A 23,200-nucleotide genomic window follows, 5' to 3' on the forward strand; every position below is an offset into this window, starting at 1 on the left:
CATTAATCTTTCCTTTAGAAGATCAGATTGCTGTTCATAGTCCAATTCCCTCGTATTATTCTTTCTAATACGAAAGAACTGGCCATGGGGGATATTGTTCTTCCATTTGGTATAATGGGCACTCCTGTAATCCAAGTACCCATTCACATCTACTGATTTGAAATGAGTCTTGGTGATTATTCTGTTATTTTCATGCATAATTTCAAGATCTAAATAAACTGCTTTCTCTTTCTCTATATTTGGGACAAATGATATGTCCCAAGTATTATCATTCAGATCTTTAACCAATAGTTCAGCATCCTCTCGGGTACCGTTCCATATGATGATCAAATCATCAATATAGCGTCTATATAGTATTATATTCTGTGCATATCTGGAGGAGAACAGGGGTGATAGGGACTCGAATAGCCCCATGAACAAGTTAGCAAAACTTGGGGCTACCTGAGTCCCCATCGCGGTCCCATGACTCTGTAAGTATAACTGGCCCTCAAACTCGAACAGATTATGTTTGAGTATGAAGTCCAGAGCCGTCACAAGAAATTCTACCTGTTTTTCAGGCATATTTCCATTTTTGTGTAGATAATATTTAGTCGCATTTTTTCCTAACTCATGATCTATATTGGAGTATAAGGCATTTCCGTCCAATGTGATTATCCAGTAATTTTCATTCCAAGATATTGTGTTTAATTCATGGATTAGCTGGGTAGAATCTTTAAGGTAAGAAGGTAATTCCTTAACATGTTCTTGGAGATGAAGGCCAAGGAAGTGAAATAGAGGACTAGTCAGGGAATTAATCCCTGAGATGATGGGGCGTCCCGGAGGGTTGGTAGGGTCCTTATGGACTTTAGGCAAATGGTAAAAAAAGGCAGTGGAAGCCTCTTTATTAACTAAAAAATTCCTTTCCTTTTTATTCAGAATGCCTTCGGAGAAAGCCCTAACAATTAGATCATGATATTCTTTTGTGAAGATTTTTGATGGATCTGTAGATAGTTTTTGGTAGTATTTACCATCGGATAAAATTTTGTATGCTTCATTAATATAGGCTTCTCTGTCTTGGACAACTACCCCTCCCCCCTTATCGGCTTCACGGATTACAATTTCTCTATTATTTTTTAATTTAGCAATCGCCATTTGTTCTTTCCTCGTTATATTAGCCTTCTGGATGGGGTTTTTGGTTTCTCTAGTCACTTGATTTTTCTTTTTTGAAAATTCTTGTGACTTAAGAGTACGAAATTCCTCGCTGGTAAGTGCGAGGAATGTTTCTATGTAGCTCCCCCTATTATGGACAGGATTAAAGTTTGACTTTGTTTTTAATTCAAGATGTAGATTAGAGTCTATAGTGGTAGCTCTATTATCTATGGTTTCTGATTATTTAGTGGTTTTCGGATTTGAGGTATTTTCATTTTTCTTTTTAAGAGTGAAGTGTCTTGTAAGTGTTAATCTCCTCACAAATTTGTTTAAATCAATAAAGAGGTCAAAATTATTAGTCCAATACGTGCCAATGCTGCCAAACAATAACCCATGGCCATCAATCTATCACCTCCAATAGTACAGGAGAAACCTTTCCCATAAAACATCACCTGACTTGCACTAGCAGCTATGTTATATATGTAATTACATGTAGTTGCGGAATGCAATATGTTGGCCGGACGACACAGATGGTCAGATCACGGTTAAACGCACACCGACATAATGTGAAAATTGGGCTACTAACACTTAGCCTATCGAGACATCTCTTACTAAATCATAATAAGAGCTTTGAGATAAGTTTGACTCCTGTCGAAGAAATTCCGCAGAATATATCAAACAGAATCCATCTACTGAATAAGAAAGAGGCTTTCTGGATGTACAGATTGCGCTCTCTACATCCGGACGGCCTCAATGATAGACTGGAGAACATATAGAACATCGAATTAGATCAGGACAGCACTGCTGACCAATAGAAATATATAGAAAGAATAGAATATATGGTAACCCAGGCTAAATATATTTTTTATTATATATTTTTTATGATATACTCTTGGGTTTGCCCATAAACCCCTGACTAGTGAAGCCAGCATCATGAGGACATCCATAGCATAGAGGTAAATACCAATGAGAGAAACACAATAGACCCTTGAGTGTGGACTACATGAGTTCAATCCCAGTAGAAAAAACTAACTTATCAAAAAAGTTCCCACAGCAATTGAAGATATAGAACTCACAATATGACTAGATTAATGTAATATGATTATTTTTTTTTATTATTATTTTTTTATTTATTTATTTTTTTATATATATATTTTTATTTTTAATTTTTTTTTTATTTTATTATTTTTTTTTTTTAATTTTTTTAAAATTTTTTCTTTATTTTATTATTTTTTCTTTATTTATTTTTTTTTTCTTTTGTGTTGTGTTTTCTCTCATAAGCAAAGTTTTTCTAGTAAAAGAAGTATAATATAATAGTCCTAATATGATCATTGAATATATGTTGTATGTGTGGATAATGCTATAGATTTACATTTTTTTATACACCCACTCATGCTGTATACACGCAAATCAATGTTTGTAACGTTTTTTATGTGTGTGTGTTTTTCACCATGTATTTTATCATGTACTGCAAATATACTTGAAACAAGGATAAGCTAAAGCTGCATACTGAAAACCACCAAGCAGCAATTAAGCTAATGAAGAACCACCAGGTTTTGACCATTTAACATAATTAATTTATTCAAGTGAACCTATATAGACTATATAACTCTAACAGACTGTAAAGCAATATCTTACCTGAGGAAGGCTATTCTGTACCAATATATAGCCGAAACGCGTTGTTCTATGTATCTTTTTTTATGATGATTTTTATCTAAGTAAATTTCTGAAGACTTTTAATACCTCTGCCTGGTGCCTGTCTCCTGGGAGCGCTGAACTGACTGGATGAATCCTTTCATTTTCTCCTGACCTTCATTCCACGGTCTCCTGGCTGAGAGATCCGTTGTATCCAGACTATAGCTGCACACCAAGGAGTCAAGGCATCTCAGTCAGACCTAAGAGGTCGATACGCTATGCCACAAGCTACATCAAAGGTGAGCAAATTAGCTTCTGAAAAATAGCTGAACTTAATAATCTGCACTTAGATCTGCGCCTGTGTTTTCTGTCTTTTCCCCTCTCCTAGACCCTATAGCCTTGGGGTCATATACCTCTGATCATAATACAAATAGCAGGTTTGCAAGGGGCCCATCTCCTACTGTTGATATACAATAGCTATGATAGACATAAAAGCACTAATTATTTTGGATATTTGTAGAATTGGTAACTAGTGTTGAGCCACCCCCGTAGTGTTCGAGTTCGGTTCGGTTCGTCGAACACCCGTGTGTTCGCCGAACTGTTCGTCGAACACCTTCGAACACCGTTAAAACCAATGGCAGGCAAACAAAAACACATAGAAACACATAGAAAACACCTTCAAAGGTGTCCAGAAGCTGACAAACTGCTCAGAAGACATAACTAACACATGGAAAAGTGACAAGTACATATAGTCATGCGAAAAGAAAAGAGGTGGAGGAGTAAAAGGAGGGGGAGACACAGATATAGGCATGTCATGCCCTTCTAAAATCCAAAAAGTGAGAAGCCGACACGGCCAGTCCGTTCCTGCCCGTGCCACCTCCGTGTCGCCGGGTTTGTGCCAGAGCCGCGGTGGACCCTGACGGCAAGCCCCCCTCTCCCAATACTGGTGCCTGTCCGCTGGTGGGTCGAGCGAGCCCCCCTGTGGTGGAGGCAGCTCTAAGCTTTTTAATTTAAATTGTCTCTCTAATTTGAATGAATACACTTTAAATCCATTTACAAGGATCTATTGGAGGGCAAGTCTCATGCCAGCAGCCGCGTAATTCCAGCTCCAGTAGCGTGCACTAAAGCTGCTGCAGTTAAAAAGCTTTTATAAGGATCGAGCTCGGCTGTCCACCGCAAGGCATCCTACTGCCAGTCCCAGCCCCTATGCCTTGGGGTGCCTCCTGATGCTCTTCACTGAGTATCCCGTGGTCCCGAAGCATTTCCTTTGAAAAAATGAAGTGTCCAAACTACAGGTGGTGTAGCTTGCTTAACAGCCGGGATAATCCACTGACTAGCAGACCCTGCTACTAGGCACAAAGCATTTCCTGGGCTAGATGCAGTTAAAAATTTGTAATTAGATACTCTCGTTGGATGCTGAGAAAGCATTCCATAGAGTCTCCTGGCACGCCATATATGATTCTCTTAAAAAGCTTGGGGTAGGGGTCTAGGGGACCCTTTTATAGCCAAAATCACGGCCCTGTATCGCAATACGTCACCTAGGCTGAAGATAAATGGAACTGTAGCACCCTGAGGGCTCGGTTGCTACAGAGGTATTGCACCTCACCCAGAGGTGTGATATCTCACTCTCAGGTAAGGATGTAGTGTGGATCAGGACCCGACACCTGCATGCATTACACCACATTGCCGTGGGGCAGGGCGACCAATATGCCCCTGAGATGGGCACGACAGTCCCTGTCCCTGGCTGGAGTGGGGGGAGGGAACACTGAGGAAGGGGAACCCTGTAGTGCAGGAGCAGGGAGGAAGCAGTTCCTGGGTGCATTGAGAAGGGAGTATAAAAGGTGGGCACCATCTTAGTTCAGTGCAGAGAAGTCTGAGCAGAAGTGGCAGGGAGCAGGGGCTCTGCATGAGCTCTGCTCCGGAGGCGGGCCTAGTAACAGAGGCCCAGGCCTGGAAGAGGGAGAAGGAAGGAAGAGGAGCGGAGAAGGCTCCAGGAACGAGGAACGAAGGGATCTCAGGGGTGCGGACGGGCGAGTCGCCACCGCACGCCAGAATCCACCTGCGTGGAGGAGTCAGGCCAAAGGGGGAGACCGGTCCCCGAAACTAGTGGAGGCAGGAAACGACCCTCAGCTAGAAACAGGAGGCTGTGACATTTTATGTGGCGCAGCCCCTCGCTACACCCGCTAGGAAGGCACCACATAGGGTCAGGGAAACTGGCGCCAAGTTTACCAAGAGGAGGCCCGAGGCAGCCGGACAGAAGGGTTGGTAAGAAAGGCCAGACAAAGGACACTCAAAGGGGGTCCTGTGAAGCGCTCCAAAGTTATCTGGGAGTTGTCTGAGCCCCTCACCTGGTGAGCACAGTACGACGTGGGCAGCCGTTACCTGCAGACGTGGTCTGGATAATAAGAACTGTGAGTAAAGGCCCTGGACTGCATCACTGACTCCGTGTCATTACTGCTGCTGCCCTGCACCATCACCCCCATCCTCCGCATACACTGCCCTGAGGCTATACTCCTCCCGTGGGGAGTTATGCTACGCTCTGCTGCACCCACAACACCAGCCTCAGCGGTCTGCCCTGGAGCGGCGGTTCACTCTGACCGCAATCCACGGGTGGCGTAGTCGGACATTTAAACATCAAAACCACATAAATAGTTCCGCCACTGGTTTGACCGCCCTGAGCCACGGAACCGGGTTGCCGCCACGGAGACTACAACCACCAGCATCCACCAAAAAGGGTCCGGCTCCGGGTGTCCCAAGGCCCAGGGGGCGCGTCAGAACATTTTCATCACCTTTCACAATCACCAATGGGACAAGGCAGGGATGTTCTCTGTCCCCTCTCTTATACATCCTATTGACGGAGCACCTGCTCTCATCAATTCGCCATAACCCCAATATTAGGTGGATTGAGGTGGGAGGCACCGAGTACAAGTGCTCTCTATTTGCTGATGATGTCCTAGTATATATCACTCAATCACATATATCCATCCATGCTGTTATGGCTGAAATAGATCACTTTGTTACATGGTCAAATTTTAAAATCAATGCAGCGAAGTCTGAGGCCCTCGATGTCTCCCTCCCCAAATCCATATAGGATTCCATCCAGTCCAACTTTCCCTTTGCCTGGCCCTCACAGGGTATCAAATACTTAGGAATTCCTATTCATAGAGACCTCTCCCATCTATGTTATCTTAATTTTGGGCCCTTTATTGAACAACTCCATACAGACCACGGTTGGCAAGTTAGAACTGTAAGATTCACTACGTGAACCACTGGTGTTTTGTGGGAAAGCACATGTACACTGTGTTCCAAATTATTATGCAAAAAGTGTTTAGGAGTGATAAGGGAAGAATTTGTTTGTTTGTCAGTTAAACTCATTGATGGTGATGTGTGTCAGGGCTCTTTATATCACTGTAAGCAATTGCAGACACCAGTGCTAATTAGTTTGTCAGGTGTGTCCAATGAAAAGCAAGACTACTTAAGAAGGCTCTCTCACATTATTCAGCAGCCTACATTTTCTGCCAAAATGGGAAAGAAAAAGGATGTCGGCTGCTGAGAAGCAACAAATTGTGGAGTGTTTAGGTCAAGGCATGACTACAATCAACATTGTGCGATGATCAGGATGAAGTGTCTTGGCAATCAAGAAGTATGTAGCTGATTCACAGTACACACGTGTGCGTGCTGATAAGGGCAAATTGAGGACTCTTTCCTACAGGCAATTACGTCAGGTTGAAAGAGCAGCGGCAAAAAAGCCTTGTCATAGCAGCAGACAAGTTTTTGAAGCTGCTTGTGCCTCCAACGTCCCCCGAACAACAAGATGCAGGGTCCTTCAGAGGTTTGCAGCTGTGCATACGCCATCCTGTCGACCTCCTCTATCCACTTCACACAAGCAGAAACGGCTCCAGTGGGCCAAACATTACATGAAGACTGATTTCAAAACTGTTTTGTTCACGGATGAGTGCCGTGCAGCGCTCGATGGTCCAGATGGATGGAGTGGAGGATGGCTGGTTGATGGACACCCCACGCAAACACGGCTACAGCGCCAACAAGGAGGAGGTGGAGTAATGTTTTGGGCTGGAATCATGGGGAGAGAGATTGTCGGCCCCTTTAGGATCCCTGAATGCGCTAAAGATGAACTCCATAATGTATGTGGATTTTCTCAAACAGCACTTCCTGCCATGGTTCAAGAAGAAGAACCGTGTATTTCACAGCAAGATCATTTTTCTGCATGATAATGCACCATCTCATGCTGCACATAAAACATCTGCATCTCTGGCTGATATGGGCATAAAAGGGGACAAACTTATGGTGTGACCCCCATGCTCCCCTGACCTCTACCCCATTCAGAACCTTTGGAGCATCATTAAAAGGAGTGTCTATGATGGCGGGAGGCAGTTCACATCTAAGCAACAGCTCTGGGAGGGTATTCTGTCCTCATGCAAAACAATTGAAGCAGAAACCATCCAAAACCTGACAAATTCAATGGACGAGAGAGTTCAGAAGCTCCTTTCGAACAAGGGGTCCTATGTGAAAATGTAACATCACCTAGAATAAAGTTTTGAGTTGAAAACTGTTTGATTTCAGTTTCTAACAACCTGCTAATGCTTATAATTTCAAAAATGACCATTTTTTTGGTCTTTATTAAAATGAAAAGGTTGATTGAAAAGTTTGGGGGATCTAAGAGTGTGGCAACCCAGTAGTCATGATTACTTCGAAATCTGACAATATGAGGGTCATGCTGCAGGTAGTGCAGCAAGAAGGCACTTATGTGTCTTGCGCATCTCGGAGCCCCAAAATTATTTTCCGGGCTAGATGCAGCTAAAAATTATTTTTAATTTTAAATCTGGTGGAGCTTATTATAGATGGCCTAATAGGATCAGTGCTGCACACTGCTACAAAGCCCAAATTATTTTCCAGTCAAGATACAGATAAACATGATTAGTAATTTGAAAGCTTAAAACGGTTGGTAGGGTGATTTTAACCAATCATCAAGCTTTTACTCTCCCCAGGATGACACAGGGGTAGAAAAGTCGTTTCGGATCCATGATTTGTTCATCTTTATGAACGTGAGTCTGTCTACATTATCAGTGGAGAGCCGTGTGCGCTTATCTGTCAGCACACCACCAGCAGCGCTGAACACACGTTCAGACAGAACGCTGGCTGCGGGGCATGACAAGATCTCCAAGGCGTAAGTGGCTAGCTCCGGCCATTTATCCAGATTGGAAGCCCAAAAAGAGCAAGGGTCCAGTGACACAGTCGTGGCTTCAGTGTTTACTTGGAGATACTCCTGTACCATCGTCTCTAGGCGTTGACTATGTGTCAGACTTCTTGTCTCCTGTGGCCTTGCAAAGGATGGGCTAAAAAAGTGGTGAAATGATTCCGCAAAATTGATGTTACCACCAGATACTGTGTTTCTGTTACGGTTTGAGTGCTGAACACTTGACGGTCCCACGGTTGGCAAGTTGGAACTGTGAGATTCACTACGTGCACCACTGGTATTTTGTGGAAAAGCACATGTAAGATTCTGCAACAGTCTCTGCTGATACTCCTGCATGCGTGCATCCCTTTCTATGGCAGGAATAATTTCTGCAAATTTACTTTTGTACCGGGGATCTAACAGTGTGGCAACCCAGTAGTCAGGATTATTTCTAATTCTCACAATTCGAGGGTCATGTTGCAGGTAGTGCAGCAAGAAGGCACTCATGTGTGTTGCGCATCCAGGAGCACCAAGTCCCTGTTGTGTTGGTGGCGAGGTAACAATCATGCTTCCTTCCTCTGTCCTCTCCCCCCAACCTCGCACAACAGAAATGTGATCAAGGTCTCCCTCATCTGATGAGTCTTCCATCAGTTCGTCCTCCACTTCTTCCTGGGCTCCTGCACCTTCCTCACTAGTTTGGCTGCTACCATGCGCCCTGGTAAAACCATCTCCCCCACCCTCACATGCCTGCCGCCTTGGTGCTGCCGACCGTCTGGACCTTGCAGATGTTAGCCCTTCCGCATACAACTCCTCCTCCTCTACTTCCTCCACCTCCTCTTGTGCCACCACCTGACTCCGAATTCTGTTTAACATGTGCTCCAGCATGTAAATCACCGGAATAGTCATGCTGATAATGGCATCGTCAGCACTAAACATCTTCGTCGCCATTTCTAAACTGTGCAGAAGGGTGCATAGGTCCCTGATCTGAGACCACTCCTCCAGCGTGATTTGCCCCACCTCTGAATCGCGTTGGCCCAGGCTATACGTCAGAACGTATTGCACCAGGGCTTGTCGGTGCTGCCACAGTCGCTGCAACATGTGCAGAGTTGAATTCCACCGGGTAGGCACATCGCATTTTAGCCGGTGAAGTGGCAGGCCCAACGACTTCTGTAGAGATGTAAGTCGCTGAGCTGCGGGATGCGAACGGCGGAAGTGAGCACACAGCGACCGTGCCCTCTGCAGAAGGCCATCTAGTCTGGGATAGTGGGCTAAAAATTGCTGGACAACCAGGTTCAACACGTGAGCCATACAAGGCACGTGTGTGACATTGCCCCGGCGAAGGGCCGCACCCAGGTTTGCAGCATTGTCGCACACGGCCTTCCCTGGTTTCAGGTCCAGTGGAGACAACCATTCATGAAATTGGTTCTCCAGAGCTGACCACAACTCCTCAGCTGTGTGACTCACATTTCCCAGACATTTCAATGTAAAAACCGCCTGATGACGTTGAGCCCTACTGCCAGCATAGTAAGGAGGTGTGCAGGATCCCTTCTGCGCAGTTAGAAAGCTTGTGGCATGACCAGACAGGCTTTGGGTGCAGGTGGAAGACCGAGAGGAGGTTGAGGAGGCAGAAGCAGTGGAGGAACTTTGACATAAAGAGGATTGACGCACAACTCGTGGGGACGGCAAGACTTGGACAGCAGCCCCTTGTCCTGCTGTCACCATAGTTACCCAGTGCCCAGTCAGCGACATGTAACGCCCCTGTCCATGCCTACTCGTCCAAGTGTCTGTGGTGAAATGCACCCTGTCACACACAGAGTTTCTCAAAGAAGCGGTGATGTTGTGTGCGACATGCTGGTGGAGCGCAGGCACACCTTTCTTTGAGAAGTAGTGCCGACTGGGCATCTGGTACTGGGGCACTGCGACGGACATAAGGTCTTGAAAATCCTCTGTGTCCACCAGGCGGAAAGGCAGCATTTCTGTAGCTAAGAGCTTGCAGATGGTGAAATTCAACCTCTTAGCTTTCTCATGGCTAGGAGGAAATGGTCTTTTACTTGTCCACATCTGAGGGACTGAGGGCTGGCTATTGTGCTTAGACGGGGTTGATAAGGGTGTCCCCGGCAAACTGCCGGTCTGTGAGGAAGATGCAGGCGGACATGTTAGGTTGCCTTGATCCAAAGGTGGTGCTATCGATGTCGTACAGCGCTCAACACCAGCTGCTGTTACCACCTCCAAAGAAAATGATGACCTGCCAATCACGCTGGCTGTTGCGGGTAAAGAGGTGGCAGGTCTGCGCCCCAAAACAGGTGTGACTGCTGTCCCCCCAGTCACAGAGGATGAAGAGGCCGCGGATGCACAAGATATGGCAGACGGTGGTTGGCCCGGCCGGCTAGGCCGCATTGTAGCACACTGAGCTTCCCACTGCAACTTATGCTTCATGTCCATGTGCCGGTTCATGCATGAAGTACTCACACTATGTATTTTTTGGCCTCTACTTAGCTTTTGCTGACAAATGTTACAGATAACACGAGTTGGGTCATCTTTATCGATCTGAAAAAATGCCCAGGCTATGCAAGGCTTAGCACCCATGCGACCTGAAGAGCCACCACAACTTGTGGTGAGAGGCAGAGTTGTGTTTGAGGATGCAGTTGTTGACGTGCTTCCAGTACTACGTCTCTGTCCAGGAAGGCGCAACCTTACCTCGTCGTCACTAGCATCTTCCTCCACCTCCTCTGCTGACCTCATCTCTTGGCTGACTGTGGGTTGACAGTAAGTGGGATCTCCAACCTCATCATCATCACCCTGTGTGTTATCACACCCGTCGTCCTCAGAGCCAACCTCTTCCTGCCCTGACAAAAAACTAAAGTTGTCGCTCCAATCAGGTATTTGAGTCTTATCATCGTCTTCCTCATTGTCTCCACCAACAGGAGTTACAGTTTGGGAATGAGGGTCTACATTATGGTCAGAACCTTCTGCGTCTGGTCCTGGATCCGACTCATAAAGATTCTGGGCATCAGTGCAGATCATTTCCTCGTCTGGATTCACAGAAGCGCTGGAGTCGACCTCTGATTCCCAGGCTATAGTATGAGTAAACAGCTCTGCAGACTCAACCATCTGTTCTACCTCATACTCAGACGGGCAGCTGGAGATTTGGGAGCTGTGAGGAAGCAAGTGCGATTTGGGTGACACCTTTGAGGACTGGAGTATTTGTGATGTTGAAGTTTATGTGGAGGAGAGCCCACTTAAAGGAGCACTTGATATCCGTTGAAGCACCTGCTGTTTTTGTGCCTCATCTGGAATTTGTAGCGATTGGCGTGGCCGTAAGAAAGGGATCTTATCACATTGTCCGCTAAAAGAAGTAGACATTTTAGTTTGGCTGGAAGATGGTCTTTCTTCTGCAGATGTTACTGTTGCTTTAACACCTACCCTACGGACACAACCTTTTTTCCCCTTCCCAACACGCCTATTCCCCTTTCCACCAGCAGCAGGCCTTTTTCCACTCATTTTGGTGGTTAACTAATTCACAACTCTGGAGTTGTTTGCACAAAAAAACAATGGATGGTAACCGAGCAGAGCTGAGTGGCCAAACTGTGGTATTAGGCCAAAACTATTGGCTGGGTTAGATGCAGAAAAAAATTATATTCAGTTTGCAACCTGATGGAGGTCTGTATAGGTGTATTAATAGAACAAGACCCACACACAGCTAGAAGCCCAATATTTTTTCAGAGGTAGATGCAGAAAAAAATATATTCAGTTTGCAACCTGATGGAGGTCAGTATAGATGGACTAATACAACAAGTCCCACACACAGCCAGAAGCCCAATATTTTTTCAGAGGTAGATGCAGAAAAAAATATATTCAGTTTGCAACCTGATGGAGGTCAGTATAGATGGACTAATACAACAAGTCCCACACACAGCTAGAAGCCCAATATTTTTTCAGAGGTAGATGCAGAAAAAAATATATTCAGTTTGCAACCTGATGGAGGTCAGTATAGATGGACTAATACAACAAGTCCCACACACAGCTAGAAGCAGAAATATTTTTTCAGAGGTACTGTAGATGCAGATACAAATTATTTTTAATTTGCAACCTGATGGAGGTCAGTATAGATGGACTAATACAACAAGTCCCACACACAGCTAGAAGCTCAAATATTTTTTCAGAGGTACTGTAGATGCAGATAAAAATTATTTTTAATTTGCAACCTGATGAAGGTCAGTATAGATGGACTAATAGAGAAAGTCCGACACACTGCTAGAAGGCCAAATATTTTTTCAGAGCTAGATGCAGAAAAAAATTATATTCAGTTTGCAACCTGATGGAGGTCAGTATAGATGGATTAATAGAACAAGACCCACACACAGCTAGAAGCCCAATATTTTTTCAGAGGTAGATGCAGAAAAAAATATATTCAGTTTGCAACCTGATGGAGGTCAGTATAGATGGACTAATACAACAAGTCCCACACACAGCTAGAAGCCCAAATATTTTTTCAGAGGTACTGTAGATGCAGATAAAAATTATTTTTAATTTGCAACCTGATGGAGGTCAGTATAGATGGACTAATACAACAAGTCCCACACACAGCTAGAAGCCCAAATATTTTTTCAGAGGTACTGTAGATGCAGATAAAAATTATTTTTAATTTGCAACCTGATGGAGGTCAGTATAGATGGACTAATACAACAAGTCCCACACACAGCTAGAAGCCCAAATATTTTTTCAGAGGTAGATGCAGAAAAAAATATATTCAGTTTGCAACCTGATGGAGGTCAGTATAGATGGACTAATACAACAAGTCCCACACACAGCTAGAAGCTCAAACATTTTTTCAGAGGTACTGTAGATGCAGATACAAATTATTTTTAATTTGCAACCTGATGGAGGTCAGTATGGATGGACTAATAGAGAAAGTCCGACACACTGCTAGAAGGCCAAATATTTTTTCAGAGCTAGATGCAGAAAAAAATTATACTCAGTTTGCAACCTGATGGAGGTCAGTATAGATGGATTAATAGAACAAGACCCACACACAGCTAGAAGCCCAAATATTTTTTCAGAGCTAGATGCAGAAAAAAATTATATTCAGTTTGCAACCTGATGGAGGTCAGTATAGATGGATTAATAGAACAAGACCCACACACAGCTAGAAGCCCAAATATTTTTTCAGAGGTAGATGCAGAAAAAAATATATTCAGTTTGCAACCTGATGGAGGTCAGTATAGATGGACTAATAGACCAAGTCCCACACCCTGCTAGAAGCCCAAATATTTTTTCAGAGGTACTGTAGATGCAGATAAAAATTAGTTTTAATTTGCAACCTGATGGAGGTCAGTATAGATGGACTAATAGAATGATGCTATGCCCAAAAGATTTTACTTCACTAGGTGCAGTAAAAAAATTGGTATTCTATACACAGGTGGTATATCTTGCAGCACAGATAGGCTACTCCACTGACTAACACACTCTGCAATAGGCCAAAAAGGATTAGCTTTGCTAGATTCAGCCAAATGCTGTGAAAAAAACTTGCACAGCACTGGCACAGACCTGCCTGGCAAAAACTGATAGGAACTGATGTAACCTAGTCCTGAAAAGGACTCCAATTACAATTAGTCTTTACTCCCACAATCTATCTATTTAAGAGCACAGACCTCCCTGATAAAAGTCGTGGGAAATGCTGTAACCTAGTCCTTAAAAGGACTGCAATCACAACTATTCCCTACTCCCAAGCTATCTGTATATTTGTGCGAAAATTGGCTTGAAATTAACAAGGTATAGCGCACACAGCAACAGCGGTGCCGTCTAACACGCAGCTGCAGCAGTGAGAAAATGGTGGCGACGGGGAAAATGGCTTGGTCTTATAGGGCAAGGACATGTGACATACACTTCCAATGACACATGCCCTTGCTTGTGTGAAAAAAAGCACTTCGCTCCGTGTGTGCGCTGCTGATAGGCTGACAGATTGCACCTCCCCACTGCAAATGCGGGAAAGAGAAAAAAAAATGGAGATCTTCATTGTTCCTGCAGAGATCCATCCCCTGCCCCTCCCCCCACCCCGCTGTACACTCAAACTGCGTATTAACATTAATTTTCATCATTACTGAGAAAAAATCCAGTTATGATTTTGGTGCACGAACAGTTATCGAACATAACCTCGAACAGCCGAATTTTTATCAAATTGTTCGTGTTCGCCGAACGGCTCGAACACCGCCCAAAACAGCTCGAATTTGAGATTGGCGAACAGTTCGAGTAGAACAACGCTCATCTCTATTGGTAACTCATATACACAGGTTCCTGAATCAAAGCAAAATTTTCAAAAATTAACATTTTAAAACTAAAGTGTTGGATAAAATACAAACAAAATTTTTCCAACAAAAGACTCATTTTATTTATTTTTATCATTACCTCCATTTAACCTTTATAGAATTAAATGGAATCTGCATCCAGGTGTTTGTGTGTCACCCTGACCTGGATGCCACAAGTGTAATTAAAGCTGTGTCTGAGAGCAAGGGGGAGGTTCTCTAGTCAGGGGAACATTAGCATGCAATGCCTCCTGTCTCAGGCCAGTAGGGGGAGCTGGCTGCCCCTATAAAAGCTGGTACTGAGGGCAGGGTTAGGGAGAACCAGATGACCTGCCTCAGGACTGAGACGTCTCAGCAGAGCAGGGACAGACAGTTGCACTGCACCTAAGAGGAAGTGTGGCAGTAGGAGAGCCACAAGCCAGAGACAAGAGGCGAAGAGAGCCTGTCTTGGCAGAGGAAAGACTTAATTTTACCAGACTTTGGTGTCTGAGGCTGGAAGGATTCCACATCCCCCAGCAGAGAACCAGTCCGCAAGGGACTGTACATTCCTTGGCCTAAGAAGCCTGGAGGCCCTGCCACAACCGAAGGGACCAGTAAAGCCGTACAAGGCTGGGAGCAGAAAGGAACCCACGTCGCAGGCCATACAGGCGAGAAAACACGGAAAGCTCAGAAACGTGGGCTGTTACCCTATAAGGAGGAGATAGCCAGAAGGAGCGCAGAAAGCACGGTAGGCCTACACCCCCACCCTGACCAGGGCCAATTTCCCCGTTGCTCTCAGACATCCAGGTCTCCTCCTAGCCGGGACTGTTTGTGGGTCAGTTTACCTGTTTAGTAAAGACCCTGGACTGCAACCAGTTGTCTGTGTGCTCCTTGCTCCTCCAGCACTATCAGCACTGGGACTCTCACTACCATCACTCCCACCATCCATTGTACTGCCCTGGGGCCGCACTCTTCCCGTGGGGAGTCACACTACCCTAGCTGCACACCTCATCAGCCCCAGCGGTCTGCATGCAGCGGCGGTTCCTAATAACCGCAATCCACGGGTGGCGTAGTCGGACATTATCAGCAGAACGTAGCAGACTACCATTGGCCTGACCACCCTGAGCCACGGAACCGGGTTGCCACTACTACTCCCACCGTTTCCCTAATTGCCCGGATCCGAGTGCCCCACGGCCCAGGGGGTGAGTCATTTGCATCTCCATCTGAGTGCAGCCTGATTTAGGTATGAATACCCTAATACCAGGAATGTGTCATTTACTGGTCTGCTTGATAAAGTTTTGAGAAAATTACTCTTTTATCTGCTGCAGATCTACCAGCTCACTAAATGCTAAGCTTTGTAAAAACCCCACACGCACCACTGATTGGCAGCTTTCTATGTCTACTGTGCATAGGCAGAAAGCTGCCAATCAGTGATGTGTGCAGGGTTATACATGAATAGAGAGAACTACATTGCAGCAGGTTTTCTAGTCCTTAGTGATAAAATTCCTGTTTTATTAGTAAGAGATTATCATAACTACAGCAAGCAGCCTAGTAAGTGACACTGCTGGAATCAGGCTCGGTCTCTAACCCCACATTATGCTGCTCTCAGATTTGGTGGCAAAAACCTGGTGACAGATTCCCTTTAATCCCTTTATCCCCCAAGGTGGTTTGCATGTTAATGACTAGGCTAATTTTTACAATTCTGACCACTGTCACTTTATGAGTTAATAACTCTGGAACGCTTCAATGGATGCAATGATTCTGAGATTGTTTTTTCGTGACATATTGTACTTCATGATTGTGGTAAAATTTCTTCGATATCACTTGCGTTTATTTATGAAAAAAACCGAAGTTTGGCGAAAATTTTGAAAATTTCAAAATTTGAATTTTTATGCCCTTTAATCAGAGAGATATGTCACACAAAATAGTTAATAAATAACATTTTCCACATGTCTACTTTACATCAGCACAATTTTGGAACCAAAATATTTTTTGTTAGCAAGTTGTAAGGCTTAAAAGTTGACCAGCGATTTCTTATTTTTCCAACAAAATTTACAAAACCATTTTTTTAGGGACCACATCATATATGAAGTGACTTTGAGGGGCCTTTATTACAGAAAATACCCAAAAGTGACACCATTCTAAAAACTGCACCCCTCAAGGTGCTCAAAACCACATTCAAGAAGTTTATTAACCCTTCAAGTGCTTCACAGGAATGTTTGGAATGTGGAAGGAAAAAATGAACATTTATTTTTTTTCACAAAAATGTTACTTTAGACCCCAATATTTTTATTTTCGCAAGTGTATCAGGAAAAAATGGACAACAACAATTTTGTGCAATTTATCCTGAGCACGCAGATACCCCATAAGTGGGGAAAAACCACTGTTTGGGCACATGGCAGGGCTCGGAAGCGAATGAGTGCCATTTGACTTTTTGAATGTAAAATTTGTTTGAATAATTAGCGGATGCCATGTCTCGTTTGGGGAGCCCCTGGTGTGCCTAAACAGTGGAAACCCCCCACAAGTGACACATTTTGGAAACTAGACCCCTCAGGGAACTTATCTAGATGTGTGGGGAACACCTTTAACCCCAAGGTGCTTCACAGAAGTTTATAACATTGAGCCGTGAAAAAAAAAAATTCACATTTTTACCACAAAAATGTTTTTCAGCCCCCAATTTTGCATTTTTATAAGGGTAACAGGAGAAATTGCACCATGCATCTTGTTGTGCAATTTCTCCTGAGTAAGCCAATACCCCATTTGTGGGAGAAAACCACTTTTTGGGCGCACAGCAGGGTTCGGAAGGGAAGGAGCGCCATTTGACTTTTTGAATGTAAAATTTGCTTGAATAAATAACGGACGCTATGTCGCGTTTGGAGAGCCCATGATGTGCCTAAACAGTATAAACCCCTCACAATTGACACAATTTTGGAAACTAGACCCCTCTGGGAACTTATCTAGATATGTGGTGAGTACCCTGATCCCGCAGGTGCTTCACAGAAGTTTATAATCTAAAGCCGTGAAAATAAAAAAATCAAACTTTTTCCACAGAAATGATCTTTTAGCTCCAAATTTTTTTTTTCACAAGGGTAAGAGGAGAAAACGGATCCCAAAAATTGTTGTGCTATTTCTCCTGAGTATGCCAATATCCCATATGTGGGGAAAATATACTATTTGGGCACTCGGCAGGGTTCAGAAGGGAAGGAGCACTGTGTGATTTTTTTTAACACAAAATTGGCTTGAATCGAGAGCTGACACCATGTCACATTTGGAGAATCCCTGATGTGCCTAAACAGTGGAAACCCCCAACAAGTGACCCCTCAAGGATTTTATGAAGGGGTATAGTGAACATTTTGAACCCAGAAGTACGACACAGAATTTGATAACATTAGATCATCATATTAAATAAGTTGTCATTAGTCTTGAGCGCAAGTGCTCGCTAATTGAGTTTCTATCGGGTACTCGGGTATAAACCATGTATCGAGGGTGGTCGAGTGATATGCTCTAGTCTCCATCCCGCATATTTCACGGTTATTAGACACCCAAAAAAAACATGCGGGGATCGCTTGTACATGGAAGGCATTCCCTGCGAGGTTTTTTGGCTGTATAACAGCTGCAAAACATATGGTGCGGAGACTCGAGCATGTCACTCGAGCACCAACGATACTCTGTGCATACCCAAACACCCGATGCAAACTCAAGTAGCGAGCTCTTGCACTCAACACTAGCTGCCATACCGTCATCATTTTTTTTTTCTTTACTGTTGAAAAAATCCCAACCATAGCCCAACCTTAACCCTAGCCCAATCCTAACCCTAACACTAGCACAACCTTAACCCTAACCCTAGCACAAGCCGAACCCTAGTACAAACCTAACCTTAGCACAACCATAACCCAGGCCCAGCCCTAACCCTAGCCCAACCCTATCCCTAGCATAATCATAACCCTAGCCCAACCCTAACTCTAGCACAACCCTAGGCGAACCCTATCCCTAGTCCAACCCTAACTCTGGCAAAACCCTAACCCTAGCACAACCCTAGAGTTTATTTTTTACACCTTTCCTCATGCGGTGTAAGTGATTAGACGACTTTGTTCTTTTGGTCGGTGTGAGTACAGCGATACCAGATTCATATTGGGTTTTTATGTCTGACAGCTGTCACACACTAAAAAACCCTTTTTTTTTTGCAAGGACTAGTTTTCACCATTTTTATTTACTTATTTACATTCGTCTTTTTGATTGCATTTTATTCCATTTTTTGTTTGGCGGTATGATGATAAAGCATTGTTTTTAGCTTTGTTTTTTATTTTTATTTTTTACTGTGTTCACTACAGGGGTTAACTAGTGGGACATTTTTATAGGTCAGGTCGTTCGGAAAAGGTGATACCAAATATGGCACTTTTTATTTGTACACTATGTCCCACTATGAGACTTTCACTTTTTGCAGCCTGATCAGTTATATAGCATAACAATGCAGCAGCATCTCTATACTATATGCAGCTTGTCAGCGCTGCATGCAGAAGTTACTTTGGTCACGCACTGCGCATGACCAAAGTAACTTCCTGCATCCTGGTGACCCGGATGTCGTTATGACGACATCGGGTCACCATGACAACATCCGGGACCCGGCAGAGACAATGCGGAATCCCGGAGAGGAGGTAAGTAAGCAGCATTTGCAGCATTTCGGGAGCAAGAAGAGGTAATCGACTTAGATCGCAGTATTTCAGGGGTTAATGTGCGGCACCGCTCCCAGCACATAGTACCGGGTGTCAGCTGTGACAATCAGGTGACACCTGGTGGCAATCGCGCCCGCACAGCCTGTGTGTGGGCGAAATTGCCAGCGAGTACTAATGCGTATCTGGCCCATAAGGCCCAGAGCACAGATTAGTATTAGTACACCTTGGGTCAGAAAGGGGTTAAAGTGGATAGGAAGACAGGGCCCCTAGTCTATAAGTAGGAGCAGAAAGCTGCTGTAATGAGGTTCTGTCAGTGGTTGCCTGGCTGCTCTAAAAAGGGCTACCATGGACAGGCTTAGAGCCAGCCACTCCAATTACCCTATCCCAGGGGTTTCTCTAGCCTTTACCCTTTACCCCTGTACAGGGATCTGGAGTAATACAGGGAGCCCTGGACTGGTGCCACGGAGTCAGCTGCAGTTCGGTGGGCTAGGATGGCAGGAGTGGTCAGATAGCTGGGTCAGAACCAAGAGGGTAGAGAAGGTATAAAATTAGAAAACGCAAGAATAGTCAATAAAACAAGCCGAGGTCAAAATATGAAACAAATGCAATACACAGGAGCAAAACACACAGGACTTAAACAGGAGAGCACAAGTCTATATGTGGCAGCTTGCTTCCAGCAGTAAGCTGGAAACCTTAGTAGAATGTGGTGCTTTTCAATTGGGTGCAGTAGAGTGCTGATGACTCCAGCTGGACAGCACACACACCCATACTGACACACTCATACTGTTAGGTCTCAGCCACCCTAATCTTAATGACTGGACAGAGCCCCAATTGTCCAGAGCTTCTGATTCAAACGTCTTTTCTATCATTGTTGAAGCTTGCAGGATGAATATGACAGAGACAGAGACTGATATCTCAAGAACACATGCTGGTAGAGATTTGATAACTCTAGAGAACATGACCTTTCCATGCATTTCATGATTGGTCAGTTATTTATGTAATGCTACAATTCCCTTACAGCAAATACTGCTGTGGAAATGTATGGCCAAATATGTATTCTATCTCTGGTAATATCTGAGCTATCTGGGGTAGAAGAGGGGAAAACCTGTATAACCCCTTGCCAACATGGCAGTTTTCTATTTTTGCATTCTCGTATTTTCCTCCCCTTGTTCCAAAATCTGTAAATTTTTTTTTTCTGTAAACATTTTTTGACAGCATCCTATTTACTATGTCATGTACTGCAAAACAGGAAAATAACTTCAAGTGTTGCAAAAAAAACCCAGCAATTTTGCACTTAATTTTTAGGTTTTGTTTTCATGGTGTGTTAAAAATAACCTACCAATATGATTCTCCAGGTCCATATGATTATGATGATTCCAAACATGCCTATTTTTTTAAGTAATGGGAAAAGAAATCAGAAATTTTTTTTTTTTTTCTTTACAAAAGTTTCATGCATCGCCATTTTTCGAGAAAATGTTTTCATTTTCTGCCCAGTGAAGCTTTTATTGATACCATTTTGTGTTAGATACATTTTGTTTACTTCCTATTGCATGATTTGTGGTGTTACCGAGGCTGAAAAATTGCATTTCTGGATTTTGATTTTACTTCTCTTTCTAATGTTAATTTTAAATAAATTTTATATTTTGATACAATGGATTTTTACAAACAGTCATTCCCTGCTGTGTCCGCAAAAGTCCAATCTATGTTTGTTTTTATTTTCATTTCTTTATTTGTAATGGAGGAAAAAAGAGTGATTTTATAGAGTACTTTTTTATAGTAATTTTTAGACCCCTTGGAGGAATTGAGACTGTTATTGTTGGATGGTTCTACAGTGGCATTTTAGGAGTTAAAAGTAGAGCTTCACTCCCCTCACTGTTAGAGGCAGATGATGGTGAAATAACACAGCCATCATCTGCCAGAAAAGATATGTAACAGTATGTCATATGTCAAAAAGGGGTTCAGGGTAGGGGGAGGGTATAAATATTTTACAGAAAGTTATAATATGCAATTATCTTCCATGAGGAAATAAATATAACAAACCTGCAGAAACCCTTTCCTCTCTGAGACAAATGGAGGATCAAAGTTTGAAAATAAAATAAGTTTTATTAACTTTATTCAAAGTGTTCTACAGAACTCTATTAAGTATTTAAAATAGTCAATAATGTTTGTGATTCACTGTGCGAATAGTGATGAGCGAGCACCAAAATGCTCGGGTACTCGTTGCTCGGGTCGTGCAAATTGGAGTGCTCGGTCCAAGTAACGAGCCCAATGTAAGTCTATGGGATACTCGAGCATTTTTCCGGCGGCCCCCTCCGGCGGTCTGCAAAAGGCCTAAAAATTGCCCAATTGATGGGAACAGTGCCCAAATGACATGGGAACAGTGCTCAAATGACATGGGAACAGCATGGGCAAGAAGCATCTCTGACTCCGAGGCTACTGCTGTCAACAATGTTGTCAGAGTATTACGCCACTTTTACAGACTCACAATAAAACATACAAAAATGAAACCAAAATTGATTTTCCTGGGGAAAATGTTAAGGAGCATCCTTTCCAGGGTAGTGACTTGTAAGGTAAAATAAATATACAGAAACAAAAATGCTCCGCCACACCTTGGGCTATGTTCACAAGTAGCGTTTTGATGCATTTTTGCACTTTTTCAATGGTGAAAAATACATTCACTGGTAAATGTCATTTAAACATTTTACTACCTTATCTTGCCATGTGGTGTGTGAGACATGATCAGACACATCCTGTTTCATTTATGAAGGAGGGACTCTGAAAGTCACAAACACTATTTTATAGGGCCAACAGGCGGCCCTTACCATTCTCAAAGGGCCAGCAGTCGGCTATGCTTTGTTGTTCCCATTATTAAAGAGTGTGTCTCCTATACTGTTATCGGGTATGCGGTGACTGCAAGTGCTGCCAAAAATTTGGATGCACCACAATTCTCCTTTGAAGACACATAAAGGAGGGCCTCAGTAAAAAAAAAAATGTTCCCATTATAATGGAGTTGGTCTCCTATAGTGGTAATGCCCATGCAGTGACTGGAAGGGCTGCCAAAATTTGATAAAAATACCAATTTAAAGACACATAGAGCAGGGCCACAGAAAAGACATGTTCCCATTAGAAAGGAGCGGGTATGCAGTGAGTCCAAGGGCTGCCAAAATTTAGGAAATACCCCAATAACATTTTAAAGACACATAGAGCTGGGCGACAGTAACGGCATGTTCCTATTTGAAAGAAGTGGATCTCCCATACTGTTCTTGCTTATGCAGTGACTGCATTTTCTGCCAAAAATTTGGAGGAACTCCAATGCCTCTTGTAAGAGACATAGAGGTCGGAGAGCCTCCTGAAAACAATGTTCCCATTATTAGGAAGTGGGTCTCCCATGCTCTTTGCCTATGCAGTGAATGCAACGACTGCCAAAAATTTGGAGGAACTCCAATGCCCCTTTCAAGAGATGTAGATATTGTGGTGATATGGTGGTGGAGAAGTAGGAGGACAAGAGCAAATAGACAAAATCAGGAAGCATATACCCATGTCTGGGTGTGAAGACAGAGTTGCATGGCAATAGAGTTAGACCTGCCAAAAAAGACATTGTATTTGAGTTTATGTTGCTCTGCTATTATTTGGTGATGTTGAGAAGTCTGGACCAATCCAGCCCTTGTTCTTTTTATAAGTGTCAGCCTGTCAGGATTTTCAGTTGACAGGCGGATGTGCCTATCAGTTATAATTCCACCAGCGGCACTAAAACCCTGCTCTGACAAAACGCTAGCGGCCAGGACCTCCAAGGCATAGAAAGCCAGTTCATGCCACGGGTCCAGCTTGCATAACCAATAATTATAAGACACAGAGGAATCATGGAGGACGTTGGTATGGTCAGCAAGGTACTCCCTCAGCATCTTCTGTAAGTTTCCCCTCCTTGTGAGAGTACCCCGCGCATCAGGGCCTGTGCGATGGGAGGGTCTGAGAAAACTTCCCGAACTTTGACAGTGTTCCCCTGCCTCTGCTGGATTGCATTTGTCTCTCGCCTGTACTCCTCTGTCCAATGAACTGTGACCTCTGCCGCCAGCTTTTTCAGATGGGAATTTTTTATAATAATTCTGCAAAAAGGGCATTCTGGTACTGCCCCATTTTAATAGGCCTGTCTGGCGTGGTAATAGACAGAAAGCTCTCCTCGTAGCGTGGGTCTAGAAGTGTCATCAACCAGTAATGCCTGTCACCTAAAATTTGGACAATTCGAGGGTCATGGGAAAAGCAGCGTAACATAAACTCAGCAATGTGTGGCA

The sequence above is a fragment of the Phyllobates terribilis genome, unplaced genomic scaffold, assembly GCF_046119375.1.
Source record: "Phyllobates terribilis strain yellow unplaced genomic scaffold, ASM4611937v1 Scaffold_2__4_contigs__length_985480577, whole genome shotgun sequence".
Taxonomy (NCBI): domain Eukaryota; kingdom Metazoa; phylum Chordata; class Amphibia; order Anura; family Dendrobatidae; genus Phyllobates; species Phyllobates terribilis.